Genomic DNA, 11,863 nt, shown 5'->3' with positions numbered 1-11,863 from the left:
CCGGGTGCCAAGTGGCGTCGCATCGCGGGGCTGATTTACATTTCCCGGATGATTACTGATGTGGAGAATCCTTTCATCTGCTTATTGGCCCTTTGTACAGCTTCTTTGGGGGAAATGGCGTTTCAGGGCCTTTGCCCAGTTTTTAATTGGGTTGTTTTTCTGTTGTCAAGTTCCACTATTCGTGTCTGTGTGTGTGTGTAGACACACACACACACTAGAAGTGTTTCAAAGAATACTTAGATCTTTTTTCATGCGCCTGTGCCAAGTGATGGATAACTGAGACTCCAATTTCCTGTCGTGCGAACAGTGCTCTTTGCAGACACACTGCTTTGCCCTCCTGGGTCTATGGGGGACCATCGGGCTGGAAGCGCAAAAGCCCCCCCACCCCCACTTTCCTCCTGGCCGGAGACACTGTTCCTTTGCCCTTGAGAACAGCTTTTTCTGGCCTGTGCTTTCCAAGAAACACATATGTTTCCAGAGGCGAGCCAGAACTTTCTTCCTCGGGGGTGCTAATCTGACATTTTCTAATACCCGCGAAAACACTGGCCGAACACGACACTCTGCTAAGGGATTTGCCACTTAATTGCATTTGTTCATCAAAACCGGAATTAATATCCAATACCTGGCCGTTGTCCCCCAGAACGGGCTTCGGACCCCGCCCTCGGACAGAGCTCGCGTTGTGCGGAAGAACCCATCCTGGGTTTGTTTGCTTGTGGAAAGCTGTTGGTTGAAGGCGGCGGAGATGACATGAAAAATGTGATTTGGTGTCCCAGTCAGTGCACATGGCCAGCTTTCTAAACAGCATCCCCTCACTTTCTTCCCCAGAGCTAGCGAAAACTCAGGATTGGGAATTCTCTCTCTCTCATTTTTTTCTTTTTTCTTTTTTTTTTTTTTGCTTTTTTGGGTCACACCAGCGATGCTCAGGGGTTACTCCTGGCTCTGCACTCAGGAATTAACTCCAGGTGGTGCTTGGGGGACCATATGGGATGCCGGGGACTGAACCCAGGTCAGCCGTGTGCAAGGCAAACGCCCTACTGCTGTGCTATCGCTCCGGCCCCCAATTCTCTTCTTTTTATCGGGGGGGGGAGGGAATCTAAGTGGACGATGGGACCCTCTCACGCCAGGCAGGAGCTGAGCTTCCACATCCCATGCCGGGCCGTGTGTTTGCAGCAACCCCTCACCCCTCTACTTTCTAACTGCAAACGAAACGAGCGAGTCAGGAACCGAGGAAAAGAGGAAAATCGGCTGTAAGCACACTCGCTACGTTAAGTGAATGCGCGCATGTAATGAGCCGTCCACGTTTGCCAAGAGAAGTCGCAGCCTTTGCTTTAAGTGCGTGTGTGTGTGTGTGTGTGTGTGTGTGTGTGTGTGTGTGTGTAAGCTTCTGTAAATGAAGAAAGAGCCGCAGAGCAGGGCAGGACATCCAATTTTCTATGTCCCGTGCAGTGACAAAGGCGATTCTCACGCTGAGGACTCATCAGGACACGCCAGGTGGGATGTGTGTGTGGGGTGAGGAGTGAGGAGGAGGCCCGAATGCAGACGTCTGTCCACTCCTGCCTGTGTGTCAGTTTATTTTTTGGGGGAGGGTCACACTCATACCCAGTGATGCACAGTGGTTCCTCCTGGCTCTGCACTCAGGAGTTACTCCTGGAGGTGCTCAGGGGACCATATGGGATGCTGGGAATCGAACCCGGGTTGGCAGCGTGCAAGGCAAATGCCCTACCCGCTGTGCCATCTCTCCAGCCCACCGTGTGTCAGTTTAGGAGTGAGTTTGTGCGACACTGCCCTGGCTGTGCGTTTGTCCAGCCTCGTCCTCTCCAGCCCAGAGACCTGGGTCCCCTGGCAGGGTCTCTGCTTTGGCCAATGTCAACCAGATACCCAAAGTGGCATCCAAGTCAGGGCACAGCGGATGGGGTGCGGGGTGTGTGTGTGGGGTTCTGCTTCTTTGGGGATTGTCGGAACACACTGGGACGGCTTCTTCCTCCCCGGGACACTCAGACACACCGACCTACCCTGTCATGGATTTTCTGATCCTAAAGGTGATGTTGAGCGTGCCCCTCCCCCCACCATCCCTAACGTGCCCGTCATCTGCCTGGGCTTCTTCATTCCCTCTTGGCATCACCCCCCCCATGTGTAGGGACATTGCTCCAAACCCCCCTTGAAACCCCAAAGGGGCCCTTGAAACTGCAGGAAGTATAGACTCTTTTTGTTGTTGTTGTTGTTGCTTTTTGGGTCACACCCGGCGATGCACAGGGGCTCATGCACTCAAGAATTACTCCTGGGGGGCTGGAGAAATAGCACATTTGCCTTGCATGCGGCCGACCTGGGTTCAATTCCCAGCATCCCATATGGTCCCCTGAGCACCGCCAGGAGTTAACTTCTGAGTGCAGAGCCAGGACGAACCCCTGTGCATCGCCAGGTGTGATCCAAAAAGAAAGAAAGAAAAAAAAGAATTACTCCTGGTAGTGCTCGGGGGACCCTATGGGATGCTGGGGATCGAACCTGGGTTGGTTGCGTGCAAGGCAAACGCCCTCCCTGCTGTGCTATCTCCATCCCTGGAAGTATAGACTCTTGTTTCCTCTTGGCCTCCCCTGGGATGAGGGGGAAAAACTTAGAAAGGAGGCACCGAAGGTTACTCTGGACCGAGCTGGAGAAGGTGCAGGCAGGCACCCTTGTGACCTTGCTCGTGGCCCATGTTGGTCAGTTCCCCGGTGCCGCAGATGGTTCTCAGAGCATCTGCCAGGAGTGACCCCTGAGCACAGAGCGAGGAGTAGTTCCTGAGTGCCATCCGATGTGGCCTCCCCACCAGGGAAAAAAAAAAGAGCAAATGCCCCTGTAGGGGGTTTAGGGGAAACGGCGCATGCCTTGCATGCTGCAGATGCCTGTTCGGTCCTGGCGCCGCTTCTGATCTCTCAGAGCACTGCTGGGAGAGCCTCCTGAGCACAGAGTCAGGAGCACCGACCCTGAGCACTGCCCCCAAACCCCAAGAAACAAAGTAAATAAAAACCCATTAGGCTGGCCTCCAGGGCGTGTGAGCGTGGCTTTCTCCCTAAATACCTCACGGGGCAGAAAACTCGTGATGTTTGGTGGGTTGACAGTGGGGACCCTGGATGCACAGGGAGGGGACAAGCTGGGTCACGTGGCAGGTTTACCCACCCCGGGGCGGGGACTGAGGAGCCACCTACAAGTTCCCCAAGGCAGACAGTCACATGACCCTTTTGTACCTGAAGAACTTGTTTTAGAAAGGAGTTTGATGTCACAGATTTGATGGGCCAGATGGGGGTGACACATTAACAAGGGCTTTGCAGAGAGAGTGCCGTGGGAAGGCATCTGCCATGGATGAGGCCAAGCCCACTTTCAGCCCCATGAGGTCCCCCAGCCCCACCAGGAGTGAGCCCTGAACACAGAGCCAGGAGTGAGCCCTGAGCACAGAGTCAGGAGTCAGCCCTGAGCACAGAGCCAGGAGTCAGCCCTGAGCACAGAGCCAGGAATCAGCCTTGAGCACAGAACCAGGAGTGACCCCCACGCACAGAGCCAGGAGTGATCCCTGAGCATGACCAGGTGTGAGCCCTGAGCACAGAGCCAGGAGTGAGTCCTGAGCACAGAGCCAGGAGTCAGCCCTGAGCACAGAGCCAGGAGTCAGCCTTGAGCACAGAACCAGGAGTGACCCCCAAGCACAGAGACAGGAGTGATCCCTGAGCACGGCCAGGAGTGAGTCCTGAGCACAGAGCCTGGAGTCAGCCCTGAGCACAGAGCCAAGAGTCAGCCCTGAGCACAGAACCAGGAGTGACCCCCCCAAGCACAGAGCCAGGAGTGATCCCTGAGCACGGCCAGGAGTGAGTCCTGAGCACAGAGCCCGGAGTCAGCCCTGAGCACAGAGCCAAGAGTCAGCCTTGAGCACAGAACCAGGAGTGACCCCCAAACAGGGAGACAGGAGTGATCCCTGAGCACGGCCAGGAGTGAGTCCTGAGCACAGAGCCAGGAGTGAGCCCTGAGCACAGAGCCAGGAGTCAGCCCTGAGCACAGAGCCAAGAGTCAGCCTTGAGCACAGAACCAGAAGTGAACCCCAAGCACAGAGACAGGAGTGATCCCTGAGCACGGCCAGGAGTGAGTCCTGAGCACAGAGCCTGGAGTCAGCCCTGAGCACAGAGCCAAGAGTCAGCCCTGAGCACAGAACCAGGAGTGACCCCCCCAAGCACAGAGCCAGGAGTGATCCCTGAGCACGGCCAGGAGTGAGCCCTGAGCACAGAGCCGGGAGTGAGTCCTGAGCACAGAGCCCAGAGTCAGCCCTGCGCACAAAGCTGGGAGTGAGCCCTGACCACAGAGCCAGGAGTGACCCCCAAGCACAGAGCCAGGAGTGATCCCTGAGCACGGCCAGGTGTGGCCCCCCCAAACCCAACCAAGCAAAACAGAATACTAACAATTTAGGATAGAATTCATAAACACATTCATCATCATTATCTAAAAGCCGCCTCGCAGATTCCCAGGGAAATTCTCACCCCCACAGGAAGACAGGAAACCCCGCAGCCCTTCAAGGAAACCTTCAGCCTCACTGTGGGTTCCTGCTCAGCTGGGCTTCCTGAGACCTCCCATATCTGTTCTATCCGTTCTTTGTCTGGTGCCCTCCTCTGGGCCGCCCCGGCCCCTGCAGCCTGGTGAAGCTCCTTCTCCTGCCCTATGCATGAGTGCTCAAGCTTCCTTCCCGTGTGTGTGTGTGTGTGTGTGTGTGTGTGTGTGTGTTTGCGCTGCTGCCTGTATCTGCGTGGAGTCAAAGTGGGCTGTGCCGGTCATCACCACCAGGAGGCGCTCCCGTGTCGCCGCTGGGTCCCGCCCATGCTGGACCAAAGGTGAACCTGGAAGGGGGTTGGGGGATGGGGGGGTTGCAGAGCCAGGCTTGGAGGAGGTCTCATTTAGGGGAGTCAAAAAAAACGGGCCCTCGGGCTGGAGAGATAACACAGCGGGTAGGGTGTCTGCCTTGCACGCAGTCGACCCGGGTTTGATTCCCAGCATCCCATGTGGTCCCCTGAGCACCGCCAGGAGTAACTCCTGAGTGCAGAGCCAGGAGGAACCCCTGAGCGTCGCCGGGTGTGACCCAAAAAGCAAAAAAAAATAAAACTGGCCCTCTTCAGATTTTTTTTTGTGTGTGTGCGTCTTGGTGCAGAACTAGCGACGCTCGGGACTGACTCCTGGCTCTGTGCTCAGGCATCACTCCTGCAGGGCTCCGGGGACCCTATGGGATGCTGGGGATGGAACCCAGGTTCAACCACGTGCCAGCAGAGCGCCCTACCTTGTATTTTCTCCCCTGTCCCCTCGGTGCTTTAAATTTTGATTTAAAAACAAAACCCAGAAAGCCCAAAACCACCCCCTGCCCTCCCTGGCAGGAGTATAAAGGAGCACCATACAACCAAGCCTACTGAATTGCCGTGGCCATCTCGCCGTTTGGGGAAGCCCGTGTGCAGGGGCCGAGCCTCCCTGGCCAATGTCCGAGGAACTGACCCTCATTCCAGTTGGATGGCCTGAACCTTCTGCCTACTGTCCCGGGCCTCAGTTTCCCCGTCTGTAGGATGCACGGGAATCATTCCCACCTGGCTCTCAGTCTCTTAGGAATTTGGCTGTCAAAACTGCCAAGGGCAGATGGTGGGGAGCAGGGTGTTCTGTTCTGTCTCATTTTGGGGGTGCTCAGGGCTTGCTCCTGGCTCTGCGCTCGGGCGTCATTCCTGGGGGTGCTCAGGTGATTCTGTGCAGTGCTGGGGATTGAACCCGGGTTGTCTGCGTGCGGTCTAAACAGCGGCTGGGCCGGTCCCAGGACACCTGGATCCCCTTCCTGCTTGGAATTGGCCCGGCTTTGCAGTCCCTGCGGGGAGGTGCGTGATGCTCCCCCCCCCCCCCGCCGCCGCCCCCCTGCACAGCCTGAGCTCCCAAATTGCTGGGATCTGTGCCTTCCTGTGCTCTCTGGGAAATGGGGGAGGGGACAACCAGGGGGAGGGGCTGAGAGACCTCCAAGACTTGGTCCTTATTCAAGTTCTGAGCTAACCGGACCTCACAGTTCCTACCGGAGGAGTAACGGGGTGATGAAAGATTCCCCCGGGTGGGGGGAGGGACGGGGCAAACGGTGTCAGAGGGCCAGTGAGAAACAGGGACCCTGGTTAGGTTTGGGTTCTGAGCAGACCCAGAAGACGTGGGGTTCATGGGGAGCCGAGAACTGGGCGCTGGGGTGCCATGCGGGGCCCCTGGGGCTTCGGGCTTTGCAAGGTTTGGGTGCAGCATTTCTCTGTACCGCACCCCCACCCCCCATACACACACCTGTTGTCTGGGCTGCACAGCTGTGACCTCTTGAGACGGACCCATCCTGTGGGGTCTCACATAGGGGCCGGGTCGCTGGGCACCAGCACAGAGGCATCACCCACGAGTATATGTGTGTGTGTGTGTGTGTGTGTGTGAGAGAGAGAGAGAGAGAGAGAGAGAGAGAGGAAGAGGAAGAGGGAGAGGGAGAGGGAGAGGGAGAGAGAGGCAGAGAGCAAGAGAGAGAGAGAACACGAGAGAGAGGGAGAGAGAGCAAGAGGAAGAGAGAGAGGGGGGGAGAGAGCGAGAGGACACCTTGTAAGCTGCCCCGGGCATGTGCCACGTCTGTTGCTTCCCGGGAGAGTTTCTTGCTGAGCCTCTGGGAACCCACTTTGGCTGGTGCTGTGGGGGGAGGGGAGGACAGGGTGTGATTAGGCTCGCCTGGGTCCTTGACCAGAGCAGCTGGGCTAAAGCGTTTATGAGGGGCTGGAGCCATAGCACAGCGGGGAGGGTGTTTGCCTTGCAGTGTCCGACCGGGGTTCGATTCCCAGCATCCCGTATGGTCCCCCGGGCACCGCCAGGGGTAATTCCTGAGTGCATCAGCCAGGAGGAAGCCCTGAGCATCGCCCAGTGTGACCCAAAAGCAAAAAAAAAATTGTTTATGAGCCGTGTGCACATATATGTGTATGCATGTGTCTGCGTGTCCATCGTGTGTCTGCGCACACGCGTGTGGAGTGAAAGACACTTGAGACAGCCCGGGGCCCTTAGGGGCTGCAGAATTTTCAACCACCCCAAGGAATCTAGCCCTTCGCCTGTGGCCTCGTCCACGCTTTTCCGGCCGACCACGGGCAACCCCGTGGTCTCTCCGGCCTCTGTGCTCCCAAGGGCGTCCCCGTAGGTCCTGGGGGGCCCCTGGAAGGGGGTTGCAGCCCCGTATCAGAGGCGAGGCGGGAGGCGGGAGCTTCTGGCGCTGCCTCGGGGCCAGGCGCCACGGAGCCACGGGCAGATGGGGAGTCTGCACCGGGTGCGCGACACGTGGGTGGCTTATAATCACTGCTTCTCCCGGCATCTTGGGCCTCCGCCAGAGGAAGGGGTCGGGCCGCGCCAGGAGACCCCGTGCGGGGTTAATGATCCTCCGCGCGCGGCGGGTGTGGAGCCAGGGGACGGAATGTTCTGAAACTGCTGCGGAAAATCACCCACAACACACACACACACACACAAACACACACACACACACACACACGCAGGGAGGGAACCAGAGCTCGCGCTGGAACCTGACCCCGGAGGCAGGTGCAATCGGCTCGCCCTATCCCAGGCGATGTGCCAAGCCCTCCCCGAGCCTGGCCCGGGCTCCTCCCAGCCACCCAGGTGCCCATTTTACAGATGCCAAGGTGCCAAGGGGGCGAGGGAGGGGCCTGGGCGCGGAGAGTTTGGGGAGCGGGGATCAGAATCGGGGCTCCGATGCTCGGCGCCCAGTGCTCGGGCGGGCCCGGAGGTCATGCGTGAGTTTGGTGGGGATGGGTTGGGGGAGGCTGCTTGGTGCTCACTCCCATCCCGGGGTGGAGGTGACATGTGTGAAGACTTGGCAGCGTCGGTGTCTGCCCAGGCGCCTCTGCCCTGGGCCTGCAGAGGGGCGGTGTGGAGGCTGGTTATGGGGGGAGCAGGGGTCTGCGGCGGCGGTGGGGAGGTTGGGGTCATGAGAGAGGGGGCTTCCACAGCCGTGCCCGCCCCTTGAGTTTTGGTCTACACGGCCGTCACTGCTGGAAACGGGGAAACGGCCGTCGCTGCTGGAAACGCTTGAAGCGGAGCGAGCCCTCCCAGGAAGGAGAGAGAGAGAGAGAGAGAGAGGTGGGGCGGGGCGGGAAGGCTCAGGGGTATTTTTTTTCTTTTTGGGTCACACCCAGCGATGCTCAGCGGTTCCTCCGGGCTCATGCACTCAGGAATGACTCCTGGCGGTGCTCACGGGACCATATGGGATGCTGGGAATCAAACCTGGGTTGGCCGCGTGCAAAGCAAACACCCTCCCCGCTGTGCTATCGCTCCAGCCCCGTGTCGTTTGCTTCTGTCTTTATTCTGTTATTTTATTTTATTGGGGGGGGCACACCTGGCAGTGCTCGGGGCTAACTCCTGCTTCTGGACTCGGGGATCATTCCTGGAGGGGCTCGGAGGATCAATCTGGGATTCTGGGGATCAAACCTGCTTAGCCAGGAGCAAGGCAAGTGCCCTTCCTGCAGTACTATCTCGAGCCCCTGTTTTCACTTTCACACGGCCAGAGATCAAACCCAGAGCCTGAGTCACGTGATTGCGTGTGCTCCAGCTCCACCCTGGCCTCCCTTTTCTCTTTCAGACCCGCTCGTCTTGGTAGGTGACTTTCAGGAGGTTGCCTCATGGCCCCAAAGGGCTGCTGTCTCCCCACCATCACATCTGGTGGAAGGGCACCAGTGGGCTGATGTGACCCTCATAGCTCATGGCCACTCTTACTTGACTCTCCTAGTTGCACTGAGGCACACTGTCGTGTGAGTGTTGGTTCAAAGGTCGTGGGGGGATGAGGTGGGGAGGGGCCGGAGATACAGTACAGGGGTGAAGGTGTTTGCTCTGCACGCTCCTGTTTTTGGTGCAGTCCTTGGCACTGCATGTGGTCCCCTGAACACCGCCAAGAGGGAGGGCACCCTGAGTATGGAGACAGTCGTCAGCCTTCCCCCCAAATAAAGAGGGGAGTAAGAGAATGTATTTTTAAAAGCATCAGAGTGGAGTTTGTATACAAAAAAGGAAAGAAACCCCATAAATTAGTTTCGATTGGTTTTGCTTTGGGGGGGTGGTGATCAGGGGTTACTCCTGGCTCTGTGCTCAGGGATCACTCCTCACAGGCCTCAGGGACCTCATGGGATGCCGGGGATCAAGTCTGGGGTCAGCCGTGTGCAAGGCCAACGCCCCGCCCGCTCTGCCTCCAAATCCCATGCGTGTTAAGTGTGCAGTTAGATGAGGTGTTCGTATGTCTGCGGGGTTCCTGCCTCCCCCCAGAGGGCTCCCCAGTTCCCTTCCCAGCCACTCCCCTCGCTGCCCCGCCAGGGAACAGTCTCACCCATAGAGAACCCCGGGCTTAGAACACCTCCCTGAAAAAATTTAGTCATGAGTTCGAATCCCGGATGTCCCACGTACCTGAAGCCTGACGCTGACAGGTTTGCACTTTGTGCCTTGGGACTCCGAGTTCTCCCTTCAGCCCGAGAGAGACGAGGGACAAGAATCGCTAGCACAGTGGGGGAGGGGACTGGCCTTGCCTGTGGCCACGCTGGGTGTGATCCCTGGCATCCCGTCTGGCCCCCTGAGCTGTGCCAGGCGTGATTCCTGAAGGCAGAGCCAGGATTCAGCCCCGAGCACTGCCAGGTGTGGCCCCACACAGCAAAACACTGGGAGGTATTTTCTTTTTGTTCACTGAAAAGAAGGCAATTTCCAGAAGGGTGTGGAGGGATTTTTATTTGTTTGTTTGTTTTCCCCTGGAAAGGGGGCAGTGGGCCGAGTGAGTCTGGGGCCCTGTGTGCTGAGCCACGCGCTCTTCCTCGCAGCCGGAGTGGCGAGGTTCTCTTACTCGCGAGTTGGTGTTCTCTTTGTATGCTGGGTAGTGGTCCTCCGTCAGATCCCTGCTTTGAAATGTTCTTCCCTGCACTGGCCTTTCCCGCCTCTTGGTGTCTTTGGCTGAACCTAAGTTCTTAATGCTCACGAGACCCAATTTGTCATATTTTTGACAATGAACGATTTCTGCATCCTATTTAAGAACGTACCATCTGCCAACGTGGAGCCCCCCTCCTTTTGTTGGGGGCGGGGGCTTTCTGATAATTCCTGGCCACCTTGGCGGGAGGCTCAGGTCCAAGGCGATGCTCAGGGGACCCCATGCCGGGGCTCAAGCCAGGGTCACTTGCATGCAAGGCAAATGCCTTCGCCCCTGCGTTGTCTCTCCGTTCCCCCCCCCCCCCAAAGTGGAGCCTTCAGACAGGACTCCCCCCGCCACACCCCTTCTGCTTCCATCTCCACTAGATGTGCAGGGGTGAGGAAGGCAGGGACGGGAGGTCTGAAGTGGGGCGTGGGCTTAACCCCGAGCTGATCCCATCTGTGTCATCACTCCCCCGACCCCCCCACTGTCCCCCAGGATTTGGATTGATGCTGTCTGCAAGATTAAAGCCAGAGGGATTAAACGATTACCTTGGCCCTGAGGCGGATTCTGCCTCTTTACCCGGGCGTGGAGGGGGGGTGGAGGGGAGGGAAGGGCAGTGTCGTGGCGAGCGGTGTTCCTCAGCTCCGGGCTCCTCCCTGCTCTGCCCTGCGTGCCCCCCCCCACCTTCCCAGTCAGCCTGGAGCTCCCCTCACTGTGTTCGGATGCTGGCTTTCCTGCCCGGGCCTCAGTTTCCAACTCATGGGGAGGGAGGAGGAGAAGCCAGACTGGACATGGGGGCCCCTATGTGGGGCTCCACAGAGTGTGGGACCGGTCCCTGCATCACCCGGTAAGTGGGTTAGCAACTCAGAGCCCAGAGGATCAGCGCCGCCACTTAGAGTGCCTGCCAGGCCAGTGGTCATGAGTTCAACCCCCCGGGGTCCCACATGCGCCAGGCAAGATCCAGGCAGCTCTGCCCACTGAGCTGGGCTCCAGCCCCTCGGCTTCTTCCCACTTTCTCTTCCTGTCTCCCCAGTGTGTGCCGGTGGGAAACCCCTCCACTGGCCAAGGGCTGGGGAGGGGGGCGCTGTGAGCCAGTCCCAGCCAGCCCCAGAGACGGGTAGCAGCCAGGCACTTGCAGCGGCCTCGGCAACCCACTCACATCTCGCTCATTTCCTCATCCAGTATTTAGTGATCCCAGCCAGAGCGGAGACAGCGGAGAGCCGGAGGCAGGGAGGAGAGGGGAGAGGAAGCCGTTCATTAATTTTATGATTCTCCCCGCCAGGCCCCTCCCGCCGGCAGGGACGGCGCAACCCCAGCCCCCATCGCTGGAAAGGGATCAAGGAACAGTCCGGGCCCAGATGAGGAGGCTGATTTATGGGGGCAGCGCCGGGCGCAGGAGCGAGTGCTCGGCGCAGGAGAAGCATCCATCATGCCCACCCGCAGCCCAGCGCCCGCTCCCGCCGGGCCTGCTCAGTGCCGAGCCGGGGATCCCGCCCGCTCCCTCCCTCCCTGCTGCCGCCGCAGCCCAGCCGGGCCTCTGGGTGGGGCAGGCGGGGGCAGGAATGTCCCTTGGCACGAGGGGGCCAGGGCCCTGGTCTGAGCCTCAGTTTCCCCATCTTTAAAGGGATGGCCCCCGCCTGGCAGGGTGGTGTGATGACCCGGCGAGGCTGTGAACTGTCCAACTGTCCCCCCAGAGGTGACCAGCGCGAGGCTGTGGGGGGAAGCCGCATCTGCTGCTGCGGGGAGCCTCGGCGGGGGCGGGTGGAGGCTGCCGAGGTTCTGTGCTCAGGGACGTTGGCCCGTGCCCGGTGGCCACAGCTCACGCAGGTGCATGGATGCATGGAGACGCGAGTGTAGCCAGGCACGTGCAAGGTGTGCATGCGTGCAGACACGCGCCCATATGCACACATATCCCTGTATGTTTGTGCACCA

Source organism: Sorex fumeus, unplaced genomic scaffold, assembly GCF_029834395.1.
Source record: "Sorex fumeus unplaced genomic scaffold, SorFum_2.1 ptg000125l, whole genome shotgun sequence".
NCBI classification, from domain to species: domain Eukaryota; kingdom Metazoa; phylum Chordata; class Mammalia; order Eulipotyphla; family Soricidae; genus Sorex; species Sorex fumeus.
Note: the sequence above shows the minus strand (reverse complement) of the source record.